The sequence below is a fragment of the Anguilla anguilla genome, chromosome 1, assembly GCF_013347855.1.
Source record: "Anguilla anguilla isolate fAngAng1 chromosome 1, fAngAng1.pri, whole genome shotgun sequence".
Lineage (NCBI taxonomy): Eukaryota > Metazoa > Chordata > Actinopteri > Anguilliformes > Anguillidae > Anguilla > Anguilla anguilla.
This window is the reverse complement of record NC_049201.1, coordinates 24,939,408-24,958,832: the sequence shown is the minus strand read 5'-3', so window position 1 is coordinate 24,958,832 and position 19,425 is coordinate 24,939,408. Positions and strand designations below refer to the sequence as shown.

The 19,425-nt window shown below is 40.2% G+C and overlaps 1 long non-coding RNA gene across 1 annotated transcript in view; it reads left to right on the top strand.

The window, feature by feature from the left end:
- Window positions 1-7,857, top strand: part of LOC118216710 — a 34,110-nt gene extending 26,253 nt beyond the window's left edge. Inside the window, exon 2 of the long non-coding RNA XR_004763058.1 lies at window positions 6,636-7,857. This is a non-coding gene — a long non-coding RNA (uncharacterized LOC118216710). The remainder of the gene's footprint in view (window positions 1-6,635) is intronic.
- The last annotated feature ends 11,568 nt before the right edge of the window (window positions 7,858-19,425 follow it).

Below are 19,425 nucleotides of genomic sequence, written 5' to 3'. Positions count from 1 at the left end.
ACCAATTATGTTCCTGTAGTGCCCAATAAAAAGTGACAAATGATCCAGCAAGATTAGAGCCTGTACTGGAGTGGTCAGTTATGCAACAAAACCAAACACCTTTACTGGTAGGCATCCTGTAAGAAAGAAATATTTTAACCACAAACTAAAAACACACGTCTTAACACAAGGATGTAGTAATTCATAGTTATACAGAAATACAAAGCAGAATAAATAGAAAGGTAAACCTTTTAAATAGTTATCATTGTGCCAAGCTGAAGCCCATGTAAAGAACAATCACTATGGCTGGGTCCATTACTTAATATTACTAGTAATGGCTACGTCCATTACAAATGTTACTAGACCACCGCTTTAAAACCTTTACCTTGTTCATTTTTTTTCAAGCTGTTTTGAAATGCTGTTGGTCTGAGTTACAGTATATTCTAATCTGAATTTGAGTGTTTAGAAATATGTATGATATGCATGCTATTAACATATGTTTAATAGATGGATTATGGATAATGAATATTAAATATTAAAATGGACTATCATTACCTTGTTTGACTTCATGCTTCATTCTCCATATTTTATTTTTTAAAAAAACCTATCGACCTTTAAAGCTCTGATATGTATATTTAAGAAAGTGGCAATATTTCATAAAATAAGACTCTAATGAATTAGAAGGCAATTCATCTACTTAAACACCAATTTATTATGATGAGTAAAAGATGCAATCTTACAAATAATTTTTAGCAGTACAACCAGGACCTTGGTGTAAATATTAATAAATGTTTTTGTCCAACCTGCATAAGTGATGAGGAAGAAGGTTAGAAGCTTCACAGTAATATTAAACACTCTGAAAAAAAAAAAAAAAAATCAATGAAGACTCACTCATTTTAAAATGAACAACAAAAAACCATTATACGTCAATATATTAATGACTTTATTAGGAAATTGCAACGAGTTCTGCCATGTTGCTTAAACTGAATCAGTTCCTCTGATTTCTTCTGCAATAAGCTTTGCACCCGGGTCTGCTATTTAAGCATGCATGCGACAAATTCCATACTTTGACGACCCGGCCAGAGGTAGTCAAGCTGATTAATGGCCTTTTGGAGATTTTACTGCAGAGACATGCTGGCAGACATGCCTCATTCAGTACCAACCCTTAATCCATCCCACCGTCCCCCTTCTCCATGGAAAGTGCGCAGAGTTTGGATGACTTTGAGGTCTTTCGTTGATGCTGATCTTTCATTGTAAAAAAAAAACTGATTTGTGTCAGTGTTTGCACAGTTGCAATGTGGTGCAGGAATCCTGGCTGATACTGTACCCGAAGCCTATCACAATGAAATGGCTCTCATATAAGCAAGCTTAGATATGCTTCAGTGGACTTCTTTAAGCGGAAACATTATGATAATGAATTAACTGTGACGCATTGCGTTGACAAAAATGGAACTGACATATGATAAAATAAAACAACTTACAGAATATCCTAATAAGAATTAGAAACATGACACAGTCTTAACTGGATTACAAGCCTGCTGCACTTGAGAGACTTAAAATAGAGTAGTGTCACAGGAACCATCCTTAATGTTGACTAAATTATTTAAGTAAGCAATACTTTGTTTTCTCTCAATAACTATGTCCTATATATAGGTTTTTGTATATTTACATTGTGTAGGAACCCAAAAAAGTTATCGGAATGGAACTAATTAGTTTTGGTCTCGGTTTAGGACATACTAGCAGGACAATTCAGTTCTTCATAGAATACTTAAAATCTTACACAGTGAGCAACAATTTGTTTTCTCCCAAAAAATAATACCTTTTATGTGCAATTTTTGGTCACGTACATTGTGTGGGAGCCATAATAGTTATTTGAATGGGAAAAATATGTTTTGGTCAAGGTAGAGGACACACTAGCAGGGTGATTCAGTTCTTCACAGAATTTTAAAGATCTTACACTTAGAGCTTACACATTTATGGAATACATATGTAATGTTAGTTCAGTGAAAATGATTGTTGAATATTTAAAGAGTATTTTTGAGCAAAATTACTGGTATTACTGGTATTCTTTGTATAACTTTAGATGTCTTTAAAACTGTACACAAAACAATAGAAAAGTGCAATGAAAACAAAGCTAACAAAGTCAAAGAACAGTCAAACAAACTATCTGCAGCATGGGCTTAGAGACCTACTCACACCCTTTGTTAATGCATTGTGCCCTCACATACTCAACCCTGGAGGAGCACCATTTTCTGAAGAGTGGATTGTGTGTAGGGCGAGGTGTGTCTGTACGCTAAGCAAACACACGGCAATAAAAGAAAGCAAAGGAAAACAAAACAGACACTTGCAGCTGAAATTGTACAGAGAGCGCTAAGAGAGTGAAATGATGAAAAACAGTGGAGTTTAAGGAATCTTTGAAAGAAACCTGTTTTACACCCCACCCCCAAAAAGAACCAAAACACACACACACCAAAAAAAAAAAAAAAAAAAAATAAAAATCTATTTTAGGGTATGAAGTCAAATTGACACAAACACATATATACTGTACCACCAGACACACAGTCAGCCCCACATCAGAGACATTGGTCTACTGTTTGTCAGGCCTCTGTCAGATGTTAGCTCTGAGATTAGGGCATGACTGTGATTTATACTAATGATGTGAAGATCAGTTACGACAAAGGATATGGCAGCTCTGTGGGTTGAGGGTGTTTGTCATGGAATGAGGACAGACTGAAAGATAGAAGACTAATTGTCAGCACAGACAGAGTCAGCGGGAAGTCAAACTGAAAGTTTTGCACGTGGTTTACGGGTTGAAACCGATCAAGCTTCTGTGGGGAAGACCACAGAAGATACAAAAGAAGGCGCAGTTGTCTGTGAGCTGTCTATTGGCCCTTTTCTACCGGGAACAGCATCAGACTGTGATGTAAAACTGGAATGCTTGTGCTTCCATTGCCACCAGCCTGGTTCCGCATAGGTCTCCTTGTTAGATTTTTTGTTTCCTTGTACCTGCTCAGATGTGGGACCAAGCAGGCCAAACAGGACCCTGTGGGGTGGGACCAACAGTGCTGTTCATCGCTGATTGGTGAAACACAATGGAGCCGGCAGAGTGAACCGCCATGTTTAGCCGGCTACAACTTCATTGTTGGTAGCTGCATTTGACACATAGCAAAAAAAAGCTATTGAATAATGGAAAAAGCACTGCCTCTATGGACTCATGACAACATTCTAGCTCTCATCACCATCTCATCATCATCAAAGGATGAAATTCAATGGGAGCCTGTGCTGGGTGCCCGAACAGTGTCGCTTTAAAATAACAAATTGGTTGTACTAAAAAGACAGGCCTCACTGAGCGATATTGGGAGTCTATCCACTCTATTGCCTGACAGAAAATTCTATGAGATTTCTTTCTCATTGTGTCAAATGAGGAGTGTCCAGTGATTTTGTAGAAACTAGTTAACAGTACTATGGAAAAAAAGAAAGCTCTTCCCTTCCCTTGTCTACGAGAGACAGATTGATGTTTCATACAGCTTGTAAAGTCTAGAATGGATTACAAGCGATGAGGCAGATGACAGCAGACATCTTGAAAATTCTCTGCTGGCTGAAATACTCCCACCACATGCCCTCCCCTCACCCTTTAGCCAATGCAGCATGCACTTGGAACACTTGACCAGGCCAGGATCTTATCATGGCTGGAAGGCTCGTCTCGGTCCTGGTCAGGCTTTAGATGAGCACAGCACCTGGAAACCCTGGTATGATTCAAAAAAAAATCCCAGTTGCAAAAAATGCAGCCAAAAAAGAATAAAGCAAATAAATGAAAGGAAAATATCAACTAGAGAGGAAATGTTACCAATCAGGAAAACACTGTGTTTACAAACCTACATTCAATTCATGTTATCAACTCATTGACGAAAGAGGGGCAAAACTTCTTACAAATGGGAGGGTGTCTGTGTGGATACAGGGGGCAGTAGGTGTGATCTCAAGCCATTTGTGTGTGTATTAACATCTATCTATATAAATTTCCATATGCATAGACAAAGAGGAAGGATATATTAAGAGCTCCTGTGAACTGGGTTGAGCTTAGAGCAACAACAACAACAACAAAAAAGTAGTACCACGTACATTCATTAGAAAGTCAAGGTTGATTAGAGAATGAATAGTTCACTGTATCCAGGAGAGAGAGAGAGAGAGAGAGAGAGAGAGAGAGGTGGATCTCCAGCACAATGGCCACTTAGTTCCCGGCTGTGACCGCCCAGTGGCACTGGTCAGGTATGCTGCCAATGTTTAACCAGCCATCCGTCTTCTGCCTGTTCCTCTAAAACAGACCTTTGTTTGAGCTGCCCAGCCACCATCACTGTCGCTGGCCTGCTTTCATTAGCCTATTTGACTCCATTCGCTTCTAGTCACTGAGTGTACACTCCTCTCAGTATGGGCTGAATACTACAACTTAAATGTTTTGGTGCTCTCTCTCTGACTAAAATGGGTGTCCATAAAACAATGAATGGTGTAAACCTTGATGGGAAATATGTAATCAACTGAACCTGGGACAAATTGAAATATATTATTAATGGCTATAAAGTCAACGGTGACAAACTATTCAAGTTAGAAACACCAGCTTGAGACAAAAATAGTGGAGGCAGCTGATTTTGTTTCACAGCTAGATATACAACAAAATGGCTGGGTACTTGTGAAGAGGTCTCTGGCAAACAGCAGGTAATAAATGTGATTGTGTATTACTGGAAGAATTTGATTCAATGAACATTTGTACTTAACAATAAATGGAATATGTTTTTTTTTCCGGCAAGCTGGTGGGTTCTGTCATTACTGAATCTAAACTGTCAGAACTGTCAGTTTTTGTAATGACATTTATTTAGCTTTAATTGTTAAAACAAAGTTACAGGTGAATGCTGATTGAATCCAGGAAGCTTCATTAGCCACACAATCATACACACATACACACACACTCACCCACAAGCACACACTCACACACACAATTGAATGTGAATACAGTAGAACCCCAGAGATATGAATTGCAGAGCTATGGACTGAACGGTCAATTAAAAGTGTCATATCCATTAATGGGTTATCAAGATCCTTGCTTTTACTGATGGAAAATAGCAAGCATTAAATAGAAAGGTGATACATTTCTCACTGATGAAAACAATAAAAACAATATACTATGAAAATTAGACAAAAGGCCAAGTCTTAGAACTACTTCTAAAGAATATAATGTGAAAAAGTCAACACTGCTCAAAATAAATAAGGCTGAGAACAAAATTTATAAAAGAGGCCAAAGATAGCAGGTCAATGAAAAGTACAGTAGATATATCATTCGAAAAGCCAACATAGAAAAAAGAATGAATGCTGTAGTGAAGTACTCAGGACAACTGTTTTGACTATTTTTTTTATTTATTAACCCAAACTAAGGTTTACAGCTTCAAAATGAGATCATTAAGGAAAGTTTATTATTTAAACCATATATAAACCATAATAGCTTAAGCTGTAGAACTTGAATCTGGTGTGACTACATAATGTGCTGGCCAAAAAATAAATATCCATTAAAGATACATGAATCTGTTTTTATTTTTAATAATATAATCCTGCAGCATTTAGCTTGAAATGAGATACATACAGCTGCAGGAAAAAGAACATTAAAAGCTTATACAACATATAAAGATGTAACACAAATGGTTTTTGATTTAAAACAACATACCATTTCAGTGTTAAATTTAGTGAAAGGGACGATAAGCCACAAAATGAATCACCTTGGCATTCACGCGGAGGGCGACGAACGTGACAAACAGAATATAAATGATATCTCAATTAAACTTTGTGGTCTTATCTTTTTTCCATAGAAGCCAATGTTCTTTCTTCATTTCAGCATGTGAAAGTAGTTGGCTGCTTGCAGGTATGAATGTACCTCTTGAAAGACTGACCCACCTTCTGTAGCTGCTCAGTGCTTCAGGTGCTGTTTGCTTAGTAAAGTTTTGCCATATTTTAACCTCACACCCGACACGTTCCAGGTTGCACTTGTCACTAGCACATACAGAAGGGAGGCAAACCCTTTTTAGAAAAGCACCAGCAAGTTCAGGCAAACGCGAGATAAGAACCACCAAGTCCCCCCACAACCCCTCTCTGCCGCCCCCCCCCCACACACCCAACCACACAAACCACAAACACACAAACACACACATGAAGTTTGGAAAGTGGACTTCATTTCTCACTCTTTATTTATTTGTTTGTTTGCATGGTCCAGCCTTTCTCTTCTTCTGTTAAAGCTTTGACTACATTGGAGAGAGCACTGAGGTGCTCATTCATACCATGAACTAGAGAATAAGGCCAGAAAGGGGTCTCTTTCATGAAGCTACAGAAGAGTAAAAACAAGCCAATGAGGGATTCATTCACTGCAAACCAGTCTTATTAAGAGGCCCACAGAAGAGAGTGCTCTTTCTAACAGTTGGTTAAGCAATCATTATTTTAACTGAAATCATATTTATTTATTTATTTCATTTTTACAGAGGAACATTAACCACAAGCGAAGCCTCAAAGTCGTTGTCCCCAGAACTCATAGGTCAGGTCGCCTTATGCCTTAGAGTGAGGGGGTTTTGCCATGTGTTGTGTAACCTTTGACCTTTGCGCAACTTCTCCATTTTCCATAGGTCACTGAGGACTGTCCACGGGGGAGGACAGGAGTGGACAGGAACGGACACAACGCTGAAGCCCGCCCAGAACCAGAACCAGAACCGCCGACGGTCTCCCGGTCGCAGTCGACTGAACCCGGTCGAGCCGGTGGCAAATATGAAATATCAAAGTGCCCGTCGGCAGCGCTCGCAGGGACAAAAGGAGAACGGCATTAATGATTAACTGCGCTAAAAGCCCCTGCTTTTGTATTCCCATGGAGCCCGGGCTATCTGGCCCGCCATGTGACATGCTCTGGCCATTTTCTAGCAGATTGGGGAAAGCCAGTGAGCAAACACAGGTGCTGCGGAGTCAGTGGCGGCGCCAGGGGCAACCGCAAACAGGGCCAGCAATGTGCCAGGCTAAATGAGCTTTGCGTCGGCCGCCTCTCCGCTCTCCCGGAGGGTCCCACATTTCAAGTCCAATGTCTCCTGCCCTAGTTCGCAACTATTCACACTCCGTTCCATAGAAAAGAATGAAGAAGAAGAAAAAAAAAAACTTTACGCACACACACAAACACACACAGACGCACACACACATGCACACACACACACACACGCAAAAAAAAAAAAAAAAAAAAACGTGGGGGACGCGAGAGGCAGGCAGCGACTTCTTTGAAACGACGGTGTTCGGTGGCCAAGCACAGAGACAGAGCAAACTAATTAATGGGGTTCAAGTCTCCGAATTTGAAAACAAAACAAATTTATTTTTCTCAAGTGGGGCTATTTCTGTGACCTCCCCCCCCCGGTGTCAAATGCAATGGCTCTCTCTGTGATGACCTAGAGGGGATGGGATAGACCTAGGCCTATGCACAAATGCTTTGATAAAACAACAACTTTTAAAGTGTGGTCACATTCCCGATTTGTATATTTTATTCCCTATGAATATTGAATAGCATGATGTTGAGAAATAAACTCAAAGAAGTTTTATGAATCCATAATACAATTAAAACTGAAATGTTTATTCGCTTAACTTTTCTTTTTTTTATAGGTTTCATAAATGCAAGATCATAAGCAATTCACTGACAAACAACAGAATGAAAGGAACAAACAAAAGAAAAACGTGTTCAAACACAAGCATCAATTAACAGACAGCAATACAATAGTAAAACAGCAAAGTAATTGTTAATTAACAATCAAGTGTCAATTACTTGAAAGTTCCATTAAAAACTGGGATGCAAGGAATTCTCCCAAGTGGATTAAATCTATTTGTTTTTATTCCAGTTTTTTTCTTCTTTGCATGCTGCAAGTTTGATGGACTGTCATTTACTGTTCAAATATTTATATTAGTGCACTGCTGCTTGCCTTGTGGAAAAACTGCAGAAATAATGAAAAGACCAGCAAAGCATAGATTATAAGAGGGAAAGGTGTAATAAAAGGGTTATAAAGAAAACATGCAAAATTAATGCAACTGAGCAGGGTTGCCAAATCTTCTCCAAAATGGCCGATATTTGTGCAGGTTTTTGTGAAGCCCAGTACTAAGATGCCTGATTCTACTTAGAAAGACTTGATTGAAGACCCTGATTAGTTAATTAGTTGTATCAGGTGTTATAGTGTGGGGCTAAAAAAAAATCACATTCCTGAAACAGAGTAAGCCCAAACCTAATGAATGAGATGTGATATTATTTGCATAAAATTATCCCATATTGTGTAAGCATGGCCCTGGATCAATGAGTTATCTGGATAACTGCACTGAGCTAAACCCCAGTCCATGTTCCAAATTTGGGGCAGTTTCGTGTTTTACTCAGTGCAGTTATCCAGCTAACTCAGTTATCCTGATTTGTGGTACAGGTCCCAGCCCTTTTCAGATAAGTTTAGACTAAAATGCAAAGATAGTGAGGGGAGGGTATGAGGGGAAACCTCTTAAGTTTGGCTATAAATGGGTTTTTAAATGAGGTGAGGTGTAGTGAGAATTGGAATCTGGCCCACTATTGAGTATATTTGCCATTCTCCTGGAATCAGTCAAAGAAATATCATTTTATTCACTTTACCCAAAAAACACAACATGTTATAGAATTTAAAAAAAAAGAGAATAATCTCAGCTGCGAAACTTAAGAATTTGATTAGAGGGCAAATAGGCGGATATGACACAGTAGAAGATTTTTAAGAAAAAGTGTCGTCTTTGCACTCCAAGTCTGTTTTTTTCAGGTTTCAGGCCTAATTTACTCCGGAGAGCCCTGGTAAATGTTTTGACCTCGATGTAAGATTTAAGATTCGCAGCCCTGTTATCAATTCTCCGTCCACCCTCGGAAGATTCCCAGCCTATCGTCGGGCGAAAGCAGGGCCATCAAAGCAGGTTTTTTTTTTTGTAACGAGGCAGGTTGGGCAAAGCTCACCCAGAAGAACCGCGTCTCTGAAAGACCCCCTTTGATGTGGCGGGCGCGCTGCGGAATCCCAAAAGAGCAAGCGTGCCGCACGCAGCCGCGCACCGCATTAACCCTTTTGTCTTCGGTCCGGCCCACACCCAGAGTGAAGTGACACCCAGCCGTGCGGGATCATTTCATTTGCGTGTGATCTATTGTGCTAATAGCGATAGCCTGATTGTTCTCAGCATGACCAGTCATGTAGCGGATAACATCAGCTTGCTTTTGCTTTTGTATTCTCCTGGATTTCTATGTTTCGTTTAAGATGAAAGAATTGTGTGCACTTGTGCGCTCAGGTATATCTGTAAATTTTAGCAAATGTTACTGTGATTTCCCCATGTTCCAATACATACACATAACATAATGCAACAGAATGTGTCACATTCTTAATAAAATGGTAGGCCTATATGAACGTTTTGCATAGCACCTAGGCCTGACATACAGTAAATTCAGTTGATTGACAGGGAAGGACAAAGCATCAGGTGTAGACCTCTCAGATGAAGCACTCATTTGGATCTGTGAATTTCTGCTGTCATTCAAATAAATCATCTCCTCACAAAATAAATAAATAAAAAGTTCGCCTTAGTTTGTCTGTAATAACACAGCAACCTTTTTTCTTCATGAAGATTTCGAGACACCTTTCAATAATTCAAGATTTTTTAATGCCAGGATGGGGAGACATGGTAAGGTGAATATAGGTTTACAACCTGCAGGACTTCAGTGCACTTAAGGTCCAAGGTCAGATCATTTGCATTCAATGGAACAGATAGTGGAGACACTTCAAAGCAGGCCTTTTTACAAACAGTGGTAAAACTGTTATATGGGTTTATTAGAGGTAGCACTAATGGCTACACTTATCATGGGCCAGGCTAGAACAACTCTAGGGGACTGTTAAGTAGGTGGGCTCACAACTTGTCACTCTTCATTCTTGAATGGGTGCCACAAATCCAGAGTAAAAAATATTTGAATTTAAAAGTAAATACCTTTTCGGTATGTTCATTTAAAAAATACTTTCCAAGTAAAATATCAAGGAGGAATAAAGTCTTTAAAGAAAGAAACCGAGCAGAGCACATTCACAACTTCCGAATTAACACGCATTAAAAATATGGGGTTATATTTAGTGTTTTCCAAGTATTTGACAGAAACACAAGCTCACGCACAAACACACACACGCGCGTACTTACGCAAACACACACAGGCAATATTCATGACCCGCATTTTCTTCATCATCCACAGACAGCATATGGCATCTCTACGCCTTGATGAAAAACTAATAAACTAATAAACTAATAAATCTGTCCCCCAGAATGATTCAATGCATCGAAGCCTGAGAGTGCGGCAGCTTCCCTTTTTTCGGTGTACAGTATGTTCCGCTGGTCATCACCTCCACAGTCCAGGTGTGCGTTCCCTTCATTCGACAATAGGCCATTGAATACGCGAACATTAATTATTAAGCGGGTTAAGCGACGACCATTATTAAGTTGGAAAACATCTTTTGAAAAACAAAAAAACAACAACAACAACAACAAAAAAAACACTTGATGGAAAACCAAATGTTCATTTAATTGTGAACAGACATTTAAGAGAAATGTTGACTGAATTGAGACCAGTGAGTGCTGGGTCATGCTTGGGTTCCTGCAAATGACGGGTGTACAGCAAAACTCCTCCCTTAATGACAGAGCGCGGACACCAGACACAGCCTGGCTGCATTTGCTTTGGTCTTGCAAGATCAGTCTTTTTCACCTAACAAAACCGCACCACTGTACATCATGTTGTCAAGCATTAGTTTGACCGCTGATAACAAGTTATTTACTTTGTATGGATTCATAGATGAACATTGTGAAAATCATTAGCCATGACTTAACAGGATTTAATCATTTGTAGCTTTGAGTTTTGTTTCTCTTCAAACATTGATTGCTAGGTCCAGCAATGGCCAAAAATGAACTTGCCAATTAGCCATGTTCGTGAAGAGCAAAGGGACATGTGCATTTATTTGTAAATTCAAAATCTAAAGACAAATGTTAACAGTCCATTACCAGTCATAATTATGAAATCAGTGAAGTCACACAAATAATATTTTTAGGCAGAAATCATTTGCATATTCAGAGGCATGGAAGCTATTTAAAAAAAACTTGCCTCCTGCCCCAAGGCAGCAGATTAATACCTTACTAGAATTTTGAGGGTAAAAAAATGTGTTCACCGTCTGCTTCCAGACAGGATCTGTCATCACCAGCACTGGTAGCATGGTTCAGACATGACAGACCGCAGCAGTGGGTGCCAGACAGCTTTCCAGAGCGCAGGCTGCGCAGGCATTCAGAAGAGACCTAACTTCAGCTCATTCTGCAGCCCGAGAAACAGGCTGTACCTCCATTTGGCACTGTAAAACTTTCAAGCTGGTACTGCCATTCACATGAAAAACAGCAGACCTTTCAAGGCAGCGTATTAGAAAGTTCCAGAAATCATCACATCATAACAACCCTTTGTCTTGCATGCAAAAAGATATGGATTTCATGATTACTTTCTCTGTAGCTTGTTCGAAGAGCACAAGTGCAATGCAGCGACTTGTCCTGGGCACGTAAAACCTATTACATTATAATGATACCATCAGTGCTTAGTTACATTTTACAGAAGAGGCACATTGATCCATTAATTTATTTCCCTCAATAATAATAATATTAATAATAATTATTATGATTATTATTGTTGTTATTATTATTATTATTATTATTATTATTATTAGTAGTAGTAGTAGTAGTAGTATTGTTATGTTTTTTCATTCCTTCTTCCTTTCATAATTCATGCATCTGAGAGAAATTATATATACTCTTGCATACTTTAATAAGGATGATGGTCAAAATATTGCAATTGATTAAATTAAATCAAAGTAAAATGATCCTTTATAGTATACTGAAATAGGAAAATAAAATAAAAAAAACAGTAAGATAAATGTATCCTGATAAATCAGAAATTAGGGAAAGGCCAGAAAAGGTGGAGAAGTGACATGGCTATTGGAGGAAGGAGGCTGGTGGAGGCCGGGGCCCCTGATCCTGGTTAGGGGGCCGGGACTGAACCGATAAGAGATGACAACTCAGATGAGATAAGGGCTGCACATAAGAGACACTCAGATTGGAGCTGGATCTGAATGTGGCACAGATTAACACTGAGGCCCCCAGATAGCCCGGAGACAAAGGAAAATGTCAATGGTGCTAAATGGCTACTTCCTGCCCTGCTGCACCAGACTGGCTGATCGAGTATATATACATATACATATATATAGACATATACATACACGCACACACACATGTACAAATTCATATTTGTGCATGAGTGTGTTAAATGTAATTTGAAAATAAAAAATAAACATATAGTTGAATGCATATTTGAAATATATCCAATACATTTTTTTAAAATAAACCAGTGGTTTCTAGTTATATACATTTTTTAAGTATTTGATTTTAGAGATACAGTCAAAATACTGCATTGCATCTTTATTTGGTATAGGAAAACCCACAGAAACCTTTTACAAATTAACAGGATCTCTAAAAAACAATAAAAGGTTATACACAGGAGTTATATTAGAAAACCTTTAGTTACATTTAAAAAGCATTTAAAATGTATCTGGGGATGATAAAAAAAATACAAATCTGTACTTAACTAAATCAACTATGGGTCTGTTAAAAACAAGTGCATATACATATTTATTTTTATTGAACTTTAATGTTGTTAATCTGGTTTGTCTGTCAGGTGACCGGGGACGGATTGTGTCAAGAAAAATGATTGCTATCATAAAAGTCATTGCCTATGTTAAACGATAATTTATCACTGTATGCACAGATGCTGTATTTGTTATGCACACAAAATAAAATGTGCTACTTCATTGCACAGCGTGCCTTTAAAGCAAACTCATTTTACAATGGCAGAGCTGCTTGCTGCTATCGCCGCGGAATAAACCAGAACAAGAGCTGCCGTAAAGAACAGCTGGAGCAGGACAATGTGCCCGTCCCTGAAAGAGGGTAGTTTCCTTCAGCGACACTGTGAAAGAGGACCGACTATTTTTAACAGCCAGCCTTGGCCCCATTCAATGGTGCACAAAACACCCTTTTCACACGCTTCGACAGTAACCTGTGGTGACCTGCCGCGGGGGCATCAGGGTCCCCTGTACAGGAGTGCCAGAGAGGTGGGGGGGTCAAAGGGGGAGTTCTGGCCAGACGACCGCTCCCAAACCCCCCTAACCCCCCCCTCCCCCCCCCAGACAAGACAATGCCGAAGAGACTGAGAAAACGGCCAGCTACTTGAGAAGTCAGAGTTAAAGTAACGCACCCACACAAGGAGGTGTGGACACATGCGCGCACACACGCACACACACACACACACACACACACACAGGCACGCACAAAGAATGTACAAACAAGCTGGAAATAAAAGGGCTCTTGTGACAGAGCCGGGGAATCTTGATGAAAAATTCAAACAATATTAAACGGAGAGAGTCAACAGCAGGCACACTTCTTGTGAGGGCCCTACAAACATACGGGGAGAGACTCGGCACACACATTACCGCCCCGCCGGCCCGGCCCTCTCGCCGTAATGATGATGACAGAGGGCCAAACATGCCCTCCCGCTGTGCCGCCCGGGCCTGCCCGGGGACTACCTGCCACCGCCGCCGCGTTGTCACGGGTCACCCGCATAGGCGGGGAAGGAAGCCCTCCTCCACCAAAAACCGCCTCACTGACCACCTCTTAAAGATGTGGCCCTGCAAGACGTGGAGAATGAGGGATAACCACCAATGCGCACATTTCAACAGCATACATCAATCTAACAGAAATGTCCCGCATGAACATTAAGGAATGGCAGCGTGATGTGAGAGACATGGAACAGGGCTTGTGACTCAGTGGTTGTAGTAGGTTTTTATTCCCTAGTGGGATGCAACCCTTCTTACCCAAGTTAAACCAAACACCTCAGAAAATACTCAGGTTAATAAATGGATAATGCAAACGATAAACATATGAGCTACTGTATGTGACTCTGGGTTTGCTATATTTGTTATACAAATAAGTAATGGAATATAAAACAGATTAGTTGCCCACATACAGTTCATTGTCCTATGCTGAAAAATCAAAATACTCACTCTTCAGATGACAACACAAACAACACATTCACCATTGGATTGAAACAAAACCGTTAAGGCTAGCATAATGTAGCATAATGCACTGTAGCTTGCAACCCAGAGGCTGTAGATTCAGTTCCCAGGTAGGGCTACTGCAGGAAACAAAAGAAAATATTTTGGAATACTTCTGTAAATATCTAGTTGCATAAATGGATGAATACTACGTGAATAGTACTGTATATATAAATACTACCAAAACAGCTGTTTTCTCCATATAGGCACAAATCAAACCAAGACATACACATATATGCACACACAAACAGACACTGACACACACACACACACACACACACACACGGTATGAAAGCACACAGTGATGACTGTCCCGTGCTGATAAGAGCGTGTGATGCATGCGTCAGACCTCTTTGTGTAACACGGTCACAAGGGAACAGGTGCAACACCTGCTAGCAGTTGCCAGGGTGATCTCCACTCTCCACTGGCCAGAATGAAGGGGTGAGGCCACTGAACAGCCTGGGACAGATTTACCTTCTGTATTATTATTATTATCAGGAAGTGACTCGATATAGGTGGGGTTGCAGCGGTATCAGCTGAACTGAATTGAGGAGGGTGAAGTTATGGAAAGAGGGAATGCTATGTAACTGACACGTTTCTCAGTTTCCCATGGTATAAGCATCATGTACTAATACTTCTTTTTTTTTTACTAGGCTTTTTACCACATGCAAAATTTAAGTACAACATTTAAAAAGAATACCAGACTGGATCCAAATATTAGTTTATAGTGTTTTTTTTAGATTGCACTTTAACTTTCTGTACATTTTTGTGCTGAAAATAAGGATCTAAGTGAGAGACAACATCTTGGCTGCAGACCAGACAGATTAATAAGTTAGCAGGAGAAGATGAATCTGTCACCATTCACTTCTTAGCCTTGATGTCGGAAACTATATGGGAGTGAGACTGGACTGGACGATGCTGGACCTCTTGTGACATTTCGACCGGGACGGGAAATGCCAAGTTTGAGCCCTCATGGACTGACAATGGATGTTACACCAACAGAAAAGCTTTAAAGGAGTGAGAGGGGTAACAGGGTTAGACATATTAAATTGAAACCAAATTTCTCTAATCAGAGCTAAGCTGACTGACATGTTGCAACAGACCCTGCTTTCCTCTATTCCATACATGAAATAAATAAAATTAATGATAAATATTTGTCTCAAAAAAAGATCATTTGGTGTCAGCCAATAGGGGGGAATGCTAATAAACTCTATCACTGAAAAGTCTCAATGAAATACAAAACCTGTTTTGATAAATTTAATGGCATTAATTAAGATTGGAGACTGTAGAGTCTTTTGATGGAAGACTCTGAAGGCTGAGCACTCTAAACAGAAGAGTCTCCACCTCGCCCTTGTTGACTTGTCACAAGTGTGCCACTGTCTTCCGAGTGCGTCTGTGGCCCGGCCTGGGCGGCGCAGTGTTTGCTAGGCTCTGTTTGAAGTGCGCCGATCAAAAACACTGACTGTGATCCCTCTTGGCAGCGATGAGGGGGAGAAAGCGCGTTTCTCCGTGGCGGTGATTCGATTCTCACATGCGACTTTGAAATTTTTCACAAGAAGGCTCCCATTATTAAAATATGCCAGGAAATTTCAGGGGAAAAGCCATTTGCTTTTCAGAATTTTCCCTCTCAGCTGGACTTGAGCTCAGATACGTCAATGAGCATGTGAACATCCCCTGCAGAAGGGGAATTCTCCTCCTGGAGCTTGACTAAAGGTGGTACTACGCTTGGTAAGAAGGGGAACTCAGGCAAAATCGAACCCTAGCCGAACACGGTGCCGCATGCAAACGTGTATATACTCATTGCAGCTTTGAATTGTTCGCTAAGTGACATTCCGTGCCAACAGGGGGCGCAGATTCAGATTCGGCAGTTGTGATAACCAAGGGAAATTTGAAAGTGACAACATTTGCCACACGAAACAGAAACAGAAACAGAAAACAGCAATGGCTCTGGTATGAACGTTGATAGGTTCAAAGCCCCTTCAGTTAATTAGCGCTTGAAAAAAAGTAAGAAAAAGAAGATGGCATGGTTTTCTGCTCAATCAGACGTGGAGATGGGATTCATCCAAAGCAGGCACCCATGTGATATTTTAGACCAATTTCAGGAAATCTACACATGCTGAAGTTTCAAATTCTCCACCAAGCGTCATTTTACATCATTCAGTTCATACAAACTAGCCAAAGTTCATTTCCGCAGCTTAAGAGTGCGATTATTGTAATACCCTTAGCTGGGGACCTTAAAGTCCAATTTAAAATCTTTATTTTTCGGTGAAATATCAAAAGAACATTTTAGTTTTTCAAGCTTTTAGAGCACAACTAATACTGGCTGTTAGCCACACCCCCTAAGTGGCCAGAAAAGCTGTGATGACAAAAAAGATGCACTGTGGCTACCTAATGTGTCAGAGTCAAGAGTCATACTAACTAGTCTGCCATGATTCAGCTTCTAGCTATTAGATTTCTTAGATTTCACACAGACCACACATGTAAGCTAGATGGTGGTGCCATTTTGTATTCAGGTAAGTATTACAATAAATTACCCACAGGACTCAGACCGAATATACCAAACTAAAATGTTCCACCAAAGAAAAAATCTTTTCCTTAAGCAACATGCCGAGTTCACCAATGAAGTTGTTTCTTGTGGTTTAGTTTTTAGATTGAACAGCCTGTTCCTCATCAGATGACTTAATGGCCTGGACTTAATTCAGAGGTAAGGTTACCGAACCCTAAAATACAGTGAAACAATAGAACCTCAAAGTGGACCACCTTAACGTTCTGGACCAGAGACAGGGCCCGGTCAGAACACTGTCGATACCAAATCGGCAAAGCCAAATCCCAAGCTCCTGTATGCACTCCCAGTGTCTTAGTTGTAATGCATTCCTCTACTAACAGGGATCATGGTATTAGGGATTCAGGTTATTTGTATTGATTTTATGTGCTGTCATGCCGGCTCTGTCAGCATCACATTCGCGGAAATTACAAATTCCTCTTTTAAAATGTCACTGGCGTTTAATCTCTCCCACAGTGGTCAATACAGAACTCTTACCTGACAGGCGCCGTTTATTAAACAGAGGTTGCTGTCTCCATGACACCAGGTGGTGGGGGAGGTGGGGGGGGGCACAGACTGATCTGAGTGAAGGAGGTGGTGAAATTTGACATTTATAACATCTGAGGATGGGGAGGAATATGTCTGAATGGTCTGTTATTCCCTACAGACGTTCCTAGGCAGTCCTCTCAAACAGGATCTTCGGGAGCATTTCTGTAAACAAAGGGAAAGTGTTTTGCAAGGTGAAACAAGCTTTGATGAGATGACCTTGATGCAATGGCACCAGAGCCCACAAACTACATTGAGAAAAAACACTTTCCATTGGATACGTTCTAAGAAATATAATTAATACTGAGATTACTGAGATATTTGTCAAGGTATGGACAGTGCCAGTTGCCAGTCTTCTTGCAACTTCTACCAAGCAGCCATGATGATAATGCTCGCAGTATAATTTTTTCTCCCCGATTTGCTGTGATTCCTGTAAAAAATCACTTTTGGTTCAGACACGTGTTCTTTCAAAGAAATAAAGCAGGTCCCTTGGCCTAAACATAAATATATGGCACCAATTGAATACTGGCCATACCAATAGATATGATATAAGAAATGTGCCAAGCTTGACAAGATTTAATGTATACACTGTATTTAAATAAAAGGGCACAGACACAGGCTTTGGACTTTTTGGTGATCATGCCCAGGTACCTACCTTTAGCTGTATGTGGGTGTATGCTAATTAGTGATGGAAAAGACAAACAGGCAGGGGTGGAATAACCGTGATCAGAACAGCTACCTTTCTTTAGCAAGCTGACCCTGCAAAAGCCATCCTCCACCCACCGCCTCAACCATTGCTTCAACAGAGCCTCAATAGCAAAACACCCAATAACCATGTAGATCAGTAGCACCAATAATAAACCGGTTTGTTGGCTTACACTGTGAGCAAAGCTCTTTTTTTTGCTTAATTTGCTCTGGAAACTAATCACAGACTGATAAAACCCAATGCAAATATGAGAAGATTGACATCCACATGTCAAAGTTTACTCAGCCTGACCAAGTGTACATATAGCGGGGGGATCTGGGGGGCCTAGCTGGGCTGGGCTTGGCTTGGCTGGAAGCGTGGGGGGCAACGTTATGATCACGGAAACATAGCGGACCTGTGGCTAGACAGACACAATACACGTGTGTTTATTTTATTTATAAAGCCTTTTTTTCTAAAGCCAAGGTCGCTGATGCACACAATGCAGGCAGTGATGAAACAACACAGACTCACAGCTAGTGTTCCCTGTCCATGAGGAAAAAACACTGCACATTTTATATTGTAAAATGTATGAAACTATAATGTGTTTAGTGTTTATTTTTTCAGTCTTAAAGTTTATTTGACTGGTTACAAAAAAAGTCTAGCTTGATTTCATTACTTACATAAATTTCATCAAATCTAAGGTGTTTTGTTTAGCTATGTAGATTAACTGATTGCATGTGTATATTAATATCATGCAGATTGTAAATGACTTCATATGACTTTTGTAGTCATATCAAAAAAAATATATATTGGTAAAAATGACAAACAAGTTACATTTAAAAAAGAAAGGAATGCAATGACAATTTAACTAGCATTAAGCCACTAAATCTCTTAATGAGAGAGAGGGTGAACGTTTCTTTGTGGGTTTCAGTTGTACACTGGCTGAAAATGATAATGAAGCCAGAAGGATTCATGGCCATTCATGAACTGTGGTTGCCAAAAGTCAAGAAAAATGTCTCCAGTTATAATTCCTCTCCCCACTAGAACCAGACATCACAGATATATGCTAACGTACTGTAGGTTCTTTGGGTAGGCAAGCAATAAATCTCAATGGGCATTAGTCAAAAACGTGTGGCAACTGGTAAAGTGCAAAATACGGAATATGTACAAAACCCTTTTTTGCCCCTTTTTTATTGATTTTGTTTCCCATTCATAAAATTTCTTCTGTGATTTCAGAACAAAGACGTGCACAAGTACCCAGAGTGTGTGCCGCAGGTTTCTTCTAACTCTACAGCCCACCGTATAGGAGTGTTCTGTCTGTGCAGCCAGAGTGGACAGATTGCAGGTGCCCAAACGAGCAGGGAAAGGTTGCTGGTTGGTGATCAGATAGGGACAGTCCTGTTGATGGAAACTCCTCTCCTGGGCTATGCTACAGATGATCATGAGCTGCCCTATGGGGC